Source organism: Stenella coeruleoalba, assembly GCF_951394435.1.
Source record: "Stenella coeruleoalba genome assembly, contig: scaffold_68, whole genome shotgun sequence".
NCBI classification, from domain to species: domain Eukaryota; kingdom Metazoa; phylum Chordata; class Mammalia; order Artiodactyla; family Delphinidae; genus Stenella; species Stenella coeruleoalba.
The window spans coordinates 1,044,960-1,060,595 of record NW_027645870.1 but is presented as its reverse complement, the minus strand read 5'-3'; the positions used below and the strand labels follow the sequence as shown (position 1 = coordinate 1,060,595).

Below are 15,636 nucleotides of genomic sequence, written 5' to 3'. Positions count from 1 at the left end.
ACACTCTCCCCACTTGGAGAGTCAGTCCCTTTAACCTCCTGTTTGGCCCAGTTTGCAATTTCTGCGGAAGATGAACAGGCATAGCGAGAACCAATGAGAGGCTAGCTGCAGGTGTCTGGACGGGCAAATTTAACTCTCATTTCCCACCAGGAAGAGGAATTAACCAAAGGCTCAGCATGCCGGGCCGGAACCAGATTAGGGCCTGAAGCCATCCTGCGGTGTTGCGGCCAGGTCACAAGAAAGCGAGTTGAAGAAAGGAGCTCAGGGGCACTGTAATTCACAAACCTGCAGAGTTATAAATGACAGCTATCGTCCAAAAATAGACTGAAGTAAGGCTGCCAAGAGGACTTGAAAGCGGGGCAGAATTGCAGGAAACCGATTTCAGGAGGTAGACTGGAATTGCATTGAAAGCATAGGAAAAGAGGCAGAACGTCCACAATGATGCACTTGGCCAAAAAGGGCGTATGCGTTTTTTCCTGAATATATTCAGGAAAAAACGCATACGCCCTTTTTGGCCAACCAAGCAAGCTTGCAAAGGAAATCTGCACTACAATGAAGTCTCACTTCCCCCCGGTCAAAAGGGCCATCTGAAAAAAGTGTAAAATCCAGAAAGGCAGGACAGGCCATGGAGAACTGGGAGCCTTGTTATGCTGATGGGCGGGATGTAAATTGCCAACAACCACTCGGGAGAAGTGTATGGTGTTTCCTGAAACATCTAAAAAACAAAGCAACAGAGCCTAGGGCACTGCCACTTATGGTCCTATAGCTTAGGGAAATTAAAATCAAAAAGACACAGCCACCCCAAAGTTTGGAATGGCTCTGTTTACAAGAACCTCGTTTACAGTACAAGTTCAACATCGCAGAAAGTGAAAAATGGATAAAGAAGTTGTGGTGTTCACTAACAAAGCAATATCACTCAGCAATGAAATCTATGTACATCAGGCCCTTAGCAGCACAATGAGTGGATTCAGGTATGATGATTCTAACTGAAATAAGTCACACAGAAAAAGAAACATCATAAGATATCAGTAATACACGGAATGTAAACTTGGCTACACAGGAACTGAATTACAGAACAGAACAGGGTCTCAAATTTAGAAAACCAACTTATGCTTGCTTAAGGGGAAAGGTGAGTTGGGGTGCTACATAAAACCAGAGATTGAAATGAGCACAGATAAATTTCCTTAAGCCAAATATGGAATAGACAAGAGCTACTCCTTGCTCAACGAAATGGACTCAACACCGCATATTAAACGCCTAAGAATGTACCTGACTAGTAAGTATCTTAAAACCTATGGATTGCTATGTCTCCGAAAGAGAATCAAGCATGTGTACAGGGGCATAAACGCAGCAGTGATAGGATTGGAGAGGTTCGTGAGCAAATGAAGACCCTTTGAAGTCATATTGCATGGTACCCATTACACGGGTTTCAACTACCCAGGTTTAAGGTATTCTTCCTTCAGCTAAAACATGCATATGGAACCTACAGTATGATCAACCATGTGATCGGGAGACGTGTTCAAATATGTCTCAGTTTTCGTACCCTGGTACTAGGGTGCAACATTCCAGACGCTTTACTAACACTCTCCCCACTTGGCGAGTCAGTCCCTTTAACCTCCTGTTTGGCCCAGTTTGCAATTTCTGTGGAAGATGAACAGGAATAGCGAGAACCAATGAGAGGCTAGCTGGAGGTGTCTGGACGGGCAAATTTAACTCTCATTTCCCACCAGGAAGAGGAATTAACCAAAGGCTCAGCGTGCCGTGCCGGAACCAGATTAGGGCCTGAAGCCATCCTGCGGTGTTGCGGCCAGCTCAAAAGAAAGCGAGTTGAAGAAAGGAGCTCAGGGGCACTGTAATTCACAAACCTGCAGAGTTATAAATGACAGCTATCGTCCAAAAATAGACTGAAGTAAGGCTGCCAAGAGGAGTTGAAAGTGGGGCAGAATTGCAGGAAACCGATTTCAGGAGGTAGACTGGAATTGCATTGAAAGCATAGGAAAAGAGGCAGAACGTCCACAATGATGCACTTGGCCAAAAAGGGCGTATGCGTTTTTTCCTGAATATATTCAGGAAAAAATGCATACGCCCTTTTTGGCCAACCAAGCAAGCTTGCAAAGGAAATCTGCACTACAATGAAGTCTCACTTCCCCCCGGTCAAAAGGGCCATCTGAAAAAAGTGTAAAATCCAGAAAGGCAGGACAGGCCATGGAGAACTGGGAGCCTTGTTATGCTGATGGGCGGGATGTAAATTGCCAACAGACACTCGGGAGAAGTGTATGGTGTTTCCTGAAACATCTAAAAAACAAAGCAACAGAGCCTAGGGCACTGCCACTTATGGTCCTATAGCTTAGGGAAATTAAAATCAAAAAGACACAGCCACCCCAAAGTTTGGGACGCCTCTGTTTACAAGAACCTCGTTTTCAGTACAAGTTCAACATCGCAGAAAGTGAAAAATGGATAAAGAACTTGGGGTACTTACGTACAATGCAGTATCACTCAGCAATGAAATCTATGTCATCAGGCCCGTAGCAGCATAATGAGTGGATTCAGGTACGATGATTCTAACTGAAATAAGTCACACAGAAAAAGAAACATCATAAGATATCAGTAATACACGGAATGTAAAGTTGGCTACACAGGAACTGAATTACAGAACAGAACAGTGTCTCAAATTTAGAAAAACAACTTATGCTTGCTTAAGGGTAAAGGTGAGTTGGGGTGCTGCATAAAACCAGAGATTGAAATGAGCACAGATAAAGTTCCTTAAGCCAAATATGGAATAGACAAGAGCTACTCCTTGCTCAACGAAATGGACTCAACACCGCGTATTAAACGCCTAAGAATGTACCTGACTTGTAAGTATCTTAAAACCTATGGATTGTTATGTCTCCGAAAGAGAATCAAGCATGTGTACAGGGGCATAAACGCAGCAGTGATAGGATTGGAGAGGTTCGGTGAGCAAATGAAGACCCTTTGAAGTCATATTGCATGGTACCCATTACACGGGTCTCAACTCTCCAGGTTTAAGGTATTCTTCCTTCAGCTAAAACATGCATGTGGAACCCAAGTATGATCAACCATGTGAACGGGAGACGTGTTCAAATATGTCTCAGTTTTCTTCCCCTGGTACTCGGGTGCAACATTCCAGACGCTTTACTAACACTGTCCCGACTTGGAGAGTCAGTCCCTTTAACCTCCTGTTTGGCCCAGTTTGCAATTTCTGCGGAAGATGAACAGGAATAGCGAGAACCAATGAGAGACTAGCTGGAGGTGTCTGGACGGGCAAATATAACTCTCATTTCCCACCAGAAGAGGAAATAACCAGAGGCTCAGCGTGCCGTGCCGGAACCAGATTAGGGCCTGAAGCCATCCTGCGGTGTTGCGGCCAGGTCACAAGAAAGCCAGTTGAAGAAAGGAGCTCAGGGGCACTGTAATTCACAAACCTGCAGAGTTATAAATGACAGCTATCGTCCAAAAATAGACTGAAGTAAGGCTGCCAAGAAGACTTGAAAGCGGGGCAGAATTGCAGGAAACCGATTTCAGGAGGTAGACTGGAATTGCATTGAAAGCATAGGAAAAGAGGCCGAACGTCCACAATGATGCACTTGGCCAAAAAGGGCGTATGCGTTTTTTCCTGAATATATTCAGGAAAAAACGCATACGCCCTTTTTGGCCAACCAAGCAAGCTTGCAAAGTAAATCTGCACTACAATGAAGTCTCACTTCCCCCCGGTCAAAAGGGCCATCTGAAAAAAGTGTAAAATCCAGAAAGGCAGGACAGGCCATGGACAACTGGGAGCCTTGTTATGCTGATGGGCGGGATGTAAATTACCAACAGACACTCAGGAGAAGTGTATGGTGTTTCCTGAAACATCTAAAAAACAAAGCAACAGAGCCTAGGGCACTGCCACTTATGGTCCTATAGCTTAGGGAAATTAAAATAAAAAAGACACAGCCACCCCAAAGTTTGGGACGCCTCTGTTTACAAGAACCTCGTTTACAGTACAAGTTCAACATCGCAGAAAGTGAAAAATGGATAAAGAAGTTGTGGTATTTACTTACAAAGCAATATCACTCAGCAATGAAATCTATGTCATCAGGCCCTTAGCAGCACAATGAGTGGATTCAGGTATGATGATTCTAACTGAAATAAGTCACACAGAAAAAGAAACATCATAAGATATCAGTAATACACGGAATGTAAACTTGGCTACACAGGAACTGAATTGCAGAACAGAACAGGGTCTCAAATTTAGAAAACCAACTTATGCTTGCTTAAGGGTAAAGGTGAGTTGGGGTGCTGCATAAAACCAGAGATTGAAATGAGCACAGATAAAGTTCCTTAAGCCAAATATGGAATAGACAAGAGCTACTCCTTGCTCAACGAAATGGACTCAACACCGCATATTAAACGCCTAAGAATGTACCTGACTAGTAAGTATCTTAAAACCTATGGATTGCTATGTCTCCGAAAGAGAATCAAGCATGTGTACAAGGGCATAAACGCAGCAGTGATAGGATTGGAGAGGTTCGTGAGCAAATGAAGACCTTTGAAGTCATATTGCATGGTACCCATTACACGGGTCTTAACTCTCCAGGTTTAAGGTATTCTTCCTTCAGCTAAAACATGCATGTGGAACCCAAGTATGATCAACCATGTGAACGGGAGACGTGTTCAAATATGTCACAGTTTTCCTCCCCTGGTACTCGGGTGCAACATTCCAGACGTTTTACTAACACTCTCCCCACTTGGAGAGTCAGTCCCTTTAACCTCCTGTTTGGCCCAGTTTGCAATTTCTGCGGAAGATGAACAGGCATAGCGAGAACCAATGAGAGGCTAGCTGCAGGTGTCTGGACGGGCAAATTTAACTCTCATTTCCCACCAGGAAGAGGAATTAACCAAAGGCTCAGCATGCCGGGCCGGAACCAGATTAGGGCCTGAAGCCATCCTGCGGTGTTGCGGCCAGGTCACAAGAAAGCGAGTTGAAGAAAGGAGCTCAGGGGCACTGTAATTCACAAACCTGCAGAGTTATAAATGACAGCTATCGTCCAAAAATAGACTGAAGTAAGGCTGACAAGAGGACTTGAAAGCGGGGCAGAATTGCAGGAAACCGATTTCAGGAGGTAGACTGGAATTGCATTGAAAGCATAGGAAAAGAGGCAGAACGTCCACAATGATGCACTTGGCCAAAAAGGGCGTATGCGTTTTTTCCTGAATATATTCAGGAAAAAACGCATACGCCCTTTTTGGCCAACCAAGCAAGCTTGCAAAGGAAATCTGCACTACAATGAAGTCTCACTTCCCCCCGGTCAAAAGGGCCATCTGAAAAAAGTGTAAAATCCAGAAAGGCAGGACAGGCCATGGAGAACTGGGAGCCTTGTTATGCTGATGGGCGGGATGTAAATTGCCAACAACCACTCGGGAGAAGTGTATGGTGTTTCCTGAAACATCTAAAAAACAAAGCAACAGAGCCTAGGGCACTGCCACTTATGGTCCTATAGCTTAGGGAAATTAAAATCAAAAAGACACAGCCACCCCAAAGTTTGGAATGGCTCTGTTTACAAGAACCTCGTTTACAGTACAAGTTCAACATCGCAGAAAGTGAAAAATGGATAAAGAAGTTGTGGTGTTCACTAACAAAGCAATATCACTCAGCAATGAAATCTATGTACATCAGGCCCTTAGCAGCACAATGAGTGGATTCAGGTATGATGATTCTAACTGAAATAAGTCACACAGAAAAAGAAACATCATAAGATATCAGTAATACACGGAATGTAAACTTGGCTACACAGGAACTGAATTACAGAACAGAACAGGGTCTCAAATTTAGAAAACCAACTTATGCTTGCTTAAGGGGAAAGGTGAGTTGGGGTGCTACATAAAACCAGAGATTGAAATGAGCACAGATAAATTTCCTTAAGCCAAATATGGAATAGACAAGAGCTACTCCTTGCTCAACGAAATGGACTCAACACCGCATATTAAACGCCTAAGAATGTACCTGACTAGTAAGTATCTTAAAACCTATGGATTGCTATGTCTCCGAAAGAGAATCAAGCATGTGTACAGGGGCATAAACGCAGCAGTGATAGGATTGGAGAGGTTCGTGAGCAAATGAAGACCCTTTGAAGTCATATTGCATGGTACCCATTACACGGGTTTCAACTACCCAGGTTTAAGGTATTCTTCCTTCAGCTAAAACATGCATATGGAACCTACAGTATGATCAACCATGTGATCGGGAGACGTGTTCAAATATGTCTCAGTTTTCGTACCCTGGTACTAGGGTGCAACATTCCAGACGCTTTACTAACACTCTCCCCACTTGGCGAGTCAGTCCCTTTAACCTCCTGTTTGGCCCAGTTTGCAATTTCTGTGGAAGATGAACAGGAATAGCGAGAACCAATGAGAGACTAGCTGGAGGTGTCAGGATGGGCAAATTTAACTCTCATTTCCCACCAGGAAGAGGAATTAACCAAAGGCTCAGCGTGCCATGCCAGAACCAGATTAGGGCCTGAAGACATCCTGCGGTGTTGCGGCCAGCTCAAAAGAAAGCGAGTTGAAGAAAGGAGCTCAGGGGCACTGTAATTCACAAACCTGCAGAGTTATAAATGACAGCTATCGTCCAAAAATAGACTGAAGTAAGGCTGCCAAGAGGACTTGAAAGCGGGGCAGAATTGCAGGAAACCGATTTCAGGAGGTAGACTGGAATTGCATAGAAAGCATAGGAAAAGAGGCAGAACGTCCACAATGATGCACTTGGCCAAAAAGGGCGTATGCGTTTTTTCCTGAATATATTCAGGAAAAAACGCATACGCCCTTTTTGGCCAACCAAGCAAACTTGCAAAGGAAATCTGCACTACAATGAAGTCTCACTTCACCCCGGTCAAAAGTGCCATCTGAAAAAAGTGTAAAATCCAGAAAGGCAGGACAGGCCATGGAGAACTGGGAGCCTTGTTATGCTGATGGGCGGGATGTAAATTGCCAACAGACACTCGGGAGAAGTGTATGGTGTTTCCTGAAACATCTAAAAAACAAAGCAACAGAGCCTAGGGCACTTCCACTTATGGTCCTATAGCTTAGGGAAATTAAAATCAAAAAGACACAGCCACCCCAAAGTTTGGGACGCCTCTGTTTACAAGAACCTCGTTAACCGTACAAGTTCAATATCACAGAAAGTGAAAAATGGATAAAGAAGTTGTGGTATTTACGTACAATGCAGTATCACTCAGCAATGAAATCTATGTCATCAGGCCCGTAGCAGCATAATGAGTAGATTCAGGTACGATGATTCTAACTGAAATAAGTCACACAGAAAAAGAAACATCATAAGATATCACTAATATACGGAATGTAAACTTGGCTACACAGGAACTGAATTCCAAAACAGAACAGGTTCTCAAATTTAGAAAACCAACTTATGCTTGCTTAAGGGGAAAGGTGAGTTGGGTTGCTGCATAAAACCAGAGATTGAAATGAGCACAGATAAAGTTCCTTAAGCCAAATATGGAATACACAAGAGCTACTCCTTGCTCAATGAAATGGACTCAACACCGCATATTAAACGCCTAAGAATGTACCTGACTAGTAAGTATCTTAAAACCTATGGATTGCTATGTCTCCGAAAGAGAATCAAGCATGTGTACAGGGGCATAAACGCAGCAGTGATAGGATTGGAGAGGTTCGGTGAGCAAATGAAGACCCTTTGAAGTCATATTGCATTGTACCCATTCCACGGGTTTCAACTACCCAGGTTTTAGGTATTCTTCCTTCAGCTAAAACATGCATGTGGAACCCAGAGTATGATCAACCATGTGATCGGGAGACGTGTTCAAATATGTCTCAGTTTTCCTCCCCTGGTACTCGGGTGCAACATTCCAGACGCTTTACTAACACTCTCCCCACTTGGAGAGTCAGCGCCTTTAACCTCCTGTTTGGCACAGTTTGCAATTTCTGCGGAAGATGAACAGGAATAGCGAGAACCAATGAGATGCTAGCTGGAGGTGTCTGGATGGGCAAATTTAACTCTCATTTCCCACCAGGAAGAGGAAATAACCAAAGGCTCAGTGTGCCGTACCGGAACCAGATTAGGGCCTGAAGCCATCCTGCGGTGTTGCGGCCAGCTCAAAAGAAAGCGAGTTGAAGAAAGGAGCTCAGGGGCACTGTAATTCACAAACCTGCAGAGTTATAAATGACAGCTATCGTCCAAAAATAGACTGAAGTAAGGCTGCCAAGAGGACTTGAAGGTGGGGCAGAATTGCAGGAAACCGATTTCAGGAGGTAGACTGGAATTGCATTGAAAGCATAGGAAAAGAGGCAGAACGTCCACAATGATGCACTTGGCCAAAAAGGGCGTATGCGTTTTTTCCTGAATATATTCAGGAAAAAACGCATACGCCCTTTTTGGCCAACCAAGCAAGCTTGCAAAGGAAATCTGCACTACAATGAAGTCTCACTTTCCCCCGGTCAAAAGGGCCATCTGAAAAAAGTGTAAAATCCAGAAAGGCAGGACAGGCCATGGAGAACTGGGAGCCTTGTTATGATGATGGGCGGGATGCAAATTGCCAACAGACACTGGGGAGAAGTGTATGGTGTTTCCTGAAACATCTAAAAAACAAAGCAACAGAACCTAGGGCACTTCCACTTATGGTCCTATAACTTAGGGAAATTAAAATCAAAAAGACACAGCCACCCCAAAGTTTGGAAGGGCTCTGTTTACAAGAACATCGTTTACAGTACAAGTTCAACATCACAGAAAGTGAAAAATGGATAAAGAAGTTGTGGTATTTACTTACAAAGCAATATCACTCAACAATGAAATCTGTGTCATCAGGCCCTTAGCAGCACAATGAGTGGATTCAGGTATGATGATTCTAACTGAAATAAGTCACACAGAAAAAGAAACATCATAAGATATCAGTAATACACGGAATGTAAACTTGGCTACACAGGAACTGAATTGCAGAACAGAACAGGGTCTCAAATTTAGAAAACCAACTTATGCTTGCTTAAGGGGAAAGGTGAGTTGGGGTGCTGCATAAAACCAGAGATTGAAATGAGCACAGATAAAGTTCCTTAAGCCAAATATGGAATAGACAAGAGCTACTCCTTGCTCAACGAAATGGACTCAACACCCCATATTAAACGCCTAAGAATGTACCTGACTAGTAAGTATCTTAAAACCTATGGATTGCTATGTCTCTGAAAGAGAATCAAGCATGTGTACAGGGGCATAAACGCAGCAGTGATAGGATTGGAGAGGTTCGGTGAGCAAATGAAGACCCTTTGAAGTCATACTGCATGGTACCCATTACACGGGTCTTAACTCTCCAGGTTTAAGGTATTCTTCCTTCAGCTAAAACATGCATGTGGAACCCAAGTATGATCAACCATGTGAACGGGAGACGTGTTCAAATATGTCTCAGTTTTCCTCCCCTGGTACTCGGGTGCAACATTCCAGACGCTTTACTAACACTCTCCCCACTTGGAGAGTCAACGCCTTTAACCTCCTGTTTGGCCCAGTTTGCAATTCCTGCGGAAGATGAACAGGAATAGCGAGAACCAATGAGAGACTAGCTGGAGGTGTCTGGACGGGTAAATTTAACTCTCATTTCCCACCAGGAAGAGGAAATAACCAAAGGCTCAGCGTGCCGTGCCGGGACCAGATTAGGGTCTGTAGCCATCCTGCGGTGTTGCAGCCAGGTCACAAGAAAGCGAGTTGAAGAAAGGAGCTCAGGGGCACTGTAATTCACAAACCTGCAGAGTTATAAATGACAGCTATCGTCCAAAAATAGACTGAAGTAAGGCTGCCAAGAGGACTTGAAAGCGGGGCAGAATTGCAGGGAACCGATTTCAGGAGGTAGACTGGAATTGCATTGAAAGCACAGGAAAAGAGGCAGAACGTCCACAATGATGCACTTGGCCAAAAAGGGCGTATGCGTTTTTTCCTGAATATATTCAGGAAAAAACGCATACGCCCTTTTTGGCCAACCAAGCAAACTTGCAAAGGAAATCTGCACTACAATGAAGTCTCACTTCCCCCCGGTCAAAAGGGCCATCTGAAAAAAGTGTAAAATCCAGAAAGGCAGGACAGGCCATGGAGAACTGGGAGCCTTGTTATGCTGATGGGCGGGATGTAAATTGCCAACAACCACTCGGGAGAAGTGTATGGTGTTTCCTGAAACATCTAAAAAACAAAGCAACAGAGCCTAGGGCACTTCCACTTATGGTCCTATAGCTTAGGGAAATTAAAATCAAAAAGACACAGCCACCCCAAAGTTTCGGACGCCTCCGATTACAAGAACCTCGTTTACCGTACAAGTTCAATATCACAGAAAGTGAAAAATGGATAAAGAACTTTTGGTACTTACGTACAATGCAGTATCACTCAGCAATGAAATCTATGTCATCAGGCCCGTAGCAGCATAATGAGTGGATTCAGGTACAATGATTCTAACTGAAATAAGTCACACAGAAAAAGAAACATCATAAGATATCACTAATACACGGAATGTAAACTTGGCTACACAGGAACTGAATTACAGAACAGAACAGGGTCTCAAATTTAGAAAACCAACTTATGCTTGCTTAAGGGGAAAGGTGAGTTGGGGTGCTGCATAAAACCAGAGATCGAAATGAGCACAGATAAAGTTCCTTAAGCCAAATATGGAATAGACAAGAGCTACTCCTTGCTCAACGAAATGGACTCAACACCGCATATTAAACGCCTAAGAATGTACCTGACTAGTAAGTATCTTAAAACCTATGGATTGCTATGTCTCCGAAAGAGAATCAAGCATGTGTACAGGGGCATAAACGCAGCAGTGATAGGATTGGAGAGGTTCGGTGAGCAAATGAAGACCCTTTGAAGTCATATTGCATGGTTCCCATTACACAGGTCTTAACTCTCCAGGTTTAAGGTATTCTTCCTTCAGCTAAAACATGCATGTGGAACCCAAGTATGATCAACCATGTGAACGGGAGACGTGTTCAAATATGTCTCAGTTTTCCTCCCCTGGTACTCGGGTGCAACATTCCAGACGCTTTACTAACACTCTCCCCACTTGGAGAGTCAACGCCTTTAACCTCCTGTTTGACCCAGTTTGCAATTCCTGCGGAAGATGAACAGGAATAGCGAGAACCAATGAGAGACTAGCTGGAGGTGTCTGGACGGGCAAATTTAACTCTCATTTCCCACCAGGAAGAGGAAATAACCAAAGGCTCAGCGTGCCGTGCCGGAACCAGATTAGGGCCTGTAGCCATCCTGCGGTGTTGCAGCCAGGTCACAAGAAAGCGAGTTGAAGAAAGGAGCTCAGGGGCACTGTAATTCACAAAACTGCAGAGTTATAAATGACAGCTATCGTCCAAAAATAGACTGAAGTAAGGCTGCCAAGAGGACTTGAAAGCGGGGCAGAATTGCAGGGAACCGATTTCAGGAGGTAGACTGGAATTGCATTGAAAGCACAGGAAAAGAGGCAGAATGTCCACAATGATGCACTTGGCCAAAAAGGGCGTATGCGTTTTTTCCTGAATATATTCAGGAAAAAACGCATACGCCCTTTTTGGCCAACCAAGCAAACTTGCAAAGGAAATCTGCACTACAATGAAGTCTCACTTCCCCCCGGTCAAAAGGGCCATCTGAAAAAAGTGTAAAATCCAGAAAGGCAGGACAGGCCATGGAGAACTGGGAGCCTTGTTATGCTGATGGGCGGGATGTAAATTGCCAACAGACACTCGGGAGAAGTGTATGGTGTTTCCTGAAACATCTAAAAAACAAAACAACAGAGCCTAGGGCACTTCCACTTATGGTCCTATAGCTGAGGGAAATTAAAATCAAAAAGACACAGCCACCCCAAAGTTTGGGATGCCTCTGTTTACAAGAACCTCGTTTACCGTACAAGTTCAATATCACAGAAAGTGAAAAATGGATAAAGAACTTGTGGTACTTATGTACAATGCAGTATCACTCAGCAATGAAATCTATGTCATCAGGCCCGTAGCAGCATCATGAGTGGATTCAGGTACGATGATTCTAACTGAAATAAGTCACACAGAAAAAGAAACATCATAAGATATCAGTAATACACGGAATGGAAACTTGGCTACACAGGAACTGAATTACAGAACAGAACAGGGTCTCAAATTTAGAAAACCAACTTATGCTTGCTTAAGGGGAAAGGTGAGTTGGGGTGCTGCATAAAACCAGAGATTGAAATGAGCACAGATAAAGTTCCTTAAGCCAAATATGGAATAGACAAGAGCTACTCCTTGCTCAACGAAATGGACTCAACACCGCATATTAAACGCCTAAGAGTGTACCTGACTAGTAAGTATCTTAAAACCTATGGATTGCTATGTCTCCGAAAGAGAATCAAGCATGTGTACAGGGGCATAAACGCAGCAGTGATAGGATTGGAGATGTTCGGTGAGCAAATGAAGACCCTTTGAAGTCATATTGTATGGTAACCATTCCACGGGTTTCAACTACCCAGGTTTTAGGTATTCTTCCTTCAGCTAAAACATGCATGTGGAACCCAGAGTATGATCAACCATGTGAACGGGAGACGTGTTCAAATATGTCTCAGTTTTCCTACCCTGGTACTCGAGTGCAACATTCCAGACGCTTTACTAACACTCTCCCGACTTGGACAGTCAGTCCCTTTAACCTCCTGTTTGGCCCAGTTTGCAATTTCTGCGGAAGATGAACAGGAATAGCGAGAACCAATGAGAGGCTAGCTGGAGGTGTCTGGACGGGCAAATTTAACTCTCATTTCCCACCAGGAAGAGGAATTAACCAAAGGCTCAGCATGCCGGGCCGGAACCAGATTAGGGCCTGAAGCCATCCTGCAGTGTTGCGGCCAGGTCACAAGAAAGCGAGTTGAAGAAAGGAGCTCAGGGGCACTGTAATTCACAAACCTGCAGAGTTATAAATGACAGCTATCGTCCAAAAATAGACTGAAGTAAGGCTGCCAAGAGGACTTGAAAGCGGGGCAGAATTGCAGGAAACCGATTTCAGGAGGTAGACTGGAATTGCATTGAAAGCATAGGAAAAGAGGCAGAACGTCCACAATGATGCACTTGGCCAAAAAGGGCGTATGCGTTTTTTCCTGAATATATTCAGGAAAAAACGCATACGCCCTTTTTGGCCAACCAAGCAAGCTTGCAAAGGAAATCTGCACTACAATGAAGTCTCACTTCCCCCCGGTCAAAAGGGCCATCTGAAAAAAGTGTAAAATCCAGAAAGGCAGGACAGGCCATGGAGAACTGGGAGCCTTGTTATGCTGATGGGCGGGATGTAAATTGCCAACAACCACTCGGGAGAAGTGTATGGTGTTTCCTGAAACATCTAAAAAACAAAGCAACAGAGCCTAGGGCACTTCCACTTATGGTCCTATAGCTTAGGGAAATTAAAATCAAAAAGACACAGCCACCCCAAAGTTTGGAATGGCTCTGTTTACAAGAACCTCGTTTACAGTACAAGTTCAACATCGCAGAAAGTGAAAAATGGATAAAGAAGTTGTGGTATTCACTTACAAAGCAATATCACTCAGCAATGAAATCTATGTCATCAGGCCCTTAGCAGCACAATGAGTGGATTCAGGTATGATGATTCTAACTGAAATAAGTCACACAGAAAAAGAAACATCATAAGATATCAGTAATACACGGAATGGAAACTTGGCTACACAGGAACTGAATTACAGAACAGAACAGGGTCTCAAATTTAGAAAACCAACTTATGCTTGCTTAAGGGTAAAGGTGAGTTGGGGTGCTGCATAAAACCAGAGATTGAAATGAGCACAGATAAAGTTCCTTAAGCCAAATATGGAATAGACAAGAGCTACTCCTTGCTCAACGAAATGGACTCAACACCGCATATTAAACGCCTAAGAATGTACCTGACTAGTAAGTATCTTAAAACCTATGGATTGCTATGTCTCCGAAAGAGAATCAAGCATGTGTACAGGGTCATAAACGCAGCAGTGATAGGATTGGAGAGGTTCGGTGAGAAAATGAAGACCCTTTGAAGTCATATTGCATGGTACCCATTACACGGGTCTTAACTCTCCAGGTTTAAGGTATTCTTCCTTCAGCTAAAACATGCATGTGGAACCCAAGTATGATCAACCATGTGAACGGGAGACGTGTTCAAATATGTCTCAGTTTTCCTACCCTGGTACTCGGGTGCAACATTCCAGACGCTTTACTAACACTCTCCCCACTTGGAGAGTCAGCGCCTTTAACTTCCTGTTTGGCCCAGTTTGCAATTTCTGCGGAAGATGAACAGGAATAGCGAGAACCAATGAGAGACTAGCTGGAGGTGTCTGGACGGGCAAATTTAACTCTCATTTCCCACCAGGAAGAGGAAATAACCAAAGGCTCAGCGTGCCGTGCCGGAACCAGATTAGGGCCTGAAGCCATCCTGCGGTGTTGCAGCCAGGTCACAAGAAAGCGAGTTGAAGAAAGGAGCTCAGGGGCACTGTAATTCACAAACCTGCAGAGTTATAAATGACAGCTATCGTCCAGAAATAGACTGAAGTAAGGCTGCCAAGAGGACTTGAAAGCGGGGCAGAATTGCAGGAAACCGATTTCAGGAGATAGACTGGAATTGCATTGAAAGCATAGGAAAAGAGGCAGAACGTCCACAATGATGCACTTGGCCAAAAAGGGCGTATGCGTTTTTTCCTGAATATATTCAGGAAAAAACGCATACGCCCTTTTTGGCCAACCAAGCAAGCTTGCAAAGGAAATCTGCACTACAATGAAGTCTCACTTCCCCCCGGTCAAAAGGGCCATCTGAAAAAAGTGTAAAATCCAGAAAGGCAGGACAGGCCATGGAGAACTGGGAGCCTTGTTATGCTGATGGGCGGGATGTAAATTGCCAACAGACACTCTGGAGAAGTGTATGGTGTTTCCTGAAACATCTAAAAAACAAAGCAACAGAGCCTAGGGCACTTCCACTTATGGTCCTATAGCTTAGGGAAATTAAAATCAAAAAGACACAGCCACCCCAAAGTTTGGGACGCCTCCGTTTACAAGAACCTTGTTTACCGTACAAGTTCAATATCACAGAAAGTGAAAAATGGATAAAGAACTTGTGGTACTTAAGTACAATGCAGTATCACTCAGCAATGAAATCTATGTCATCAGGCCCGTAGCAGCATAATGAGTGGATTCAGGTACGATGATTCTAACTGAAATAAGTCACACAGAAAAAGAAACATCATAAGATATCACTAATACACGGAATGTAAACTTGGCTACACAGGAACTGAATTACAGAAGAGAACAGGGTCTCAAATTTAGAAAACCAACTTATGCTTGCTTAAGGGGAAAGGCGAGTTGGGGTGCTGCATAAAACCAGAGATTGAAATGAGCACAGATAAAGTTCCTTAAGCCAAATATGGAATAGACAAGAGCTACTCCTTGCTCAACGAAATGGACTCAACACCGCATATTAAACGCCTAAGAATGTACCTGACTAGTAAGTATCTTAAAACCTATGGATTGCTATGTCTCCGAAAGAGAATCAAGCATGTGTACAGGGGCATAAACGCAGCAGTGATAGGATTGGAGATGTTCAGTGAGCAAATGAAGACCCTTTGAAGTCATATTGCAGGGTACCCATTACAC

At 43.8% G+C, this 15,636-nt stretch overlaps 1 long non-coding RNA gene across 5 annotated transcripts in view; it reads right to left on the bottom strand.

Annotated features, from left to right (window-relative positions):
- LOC307181500 overlaps nt 1-15,238 on the bottom strand; it is a 429,076-nt gene extending 413,838 nt beyond the window's left edge. For all 5 annotated transcript variants that reach the window (XR_013826923.1, XR_013826924.1, XR_013826925.1 and 2 more), the window contains exon 1: nt 15,108-15,238. This is a non-coding gene — a long non-coding RNA (uncharacterized lncRNA). The remainder of the gene's footprint in view (nt 1-15,107) is intronic.
- Nucleotides 15,239-15,636: the final 398 nt, after the last annotated feature.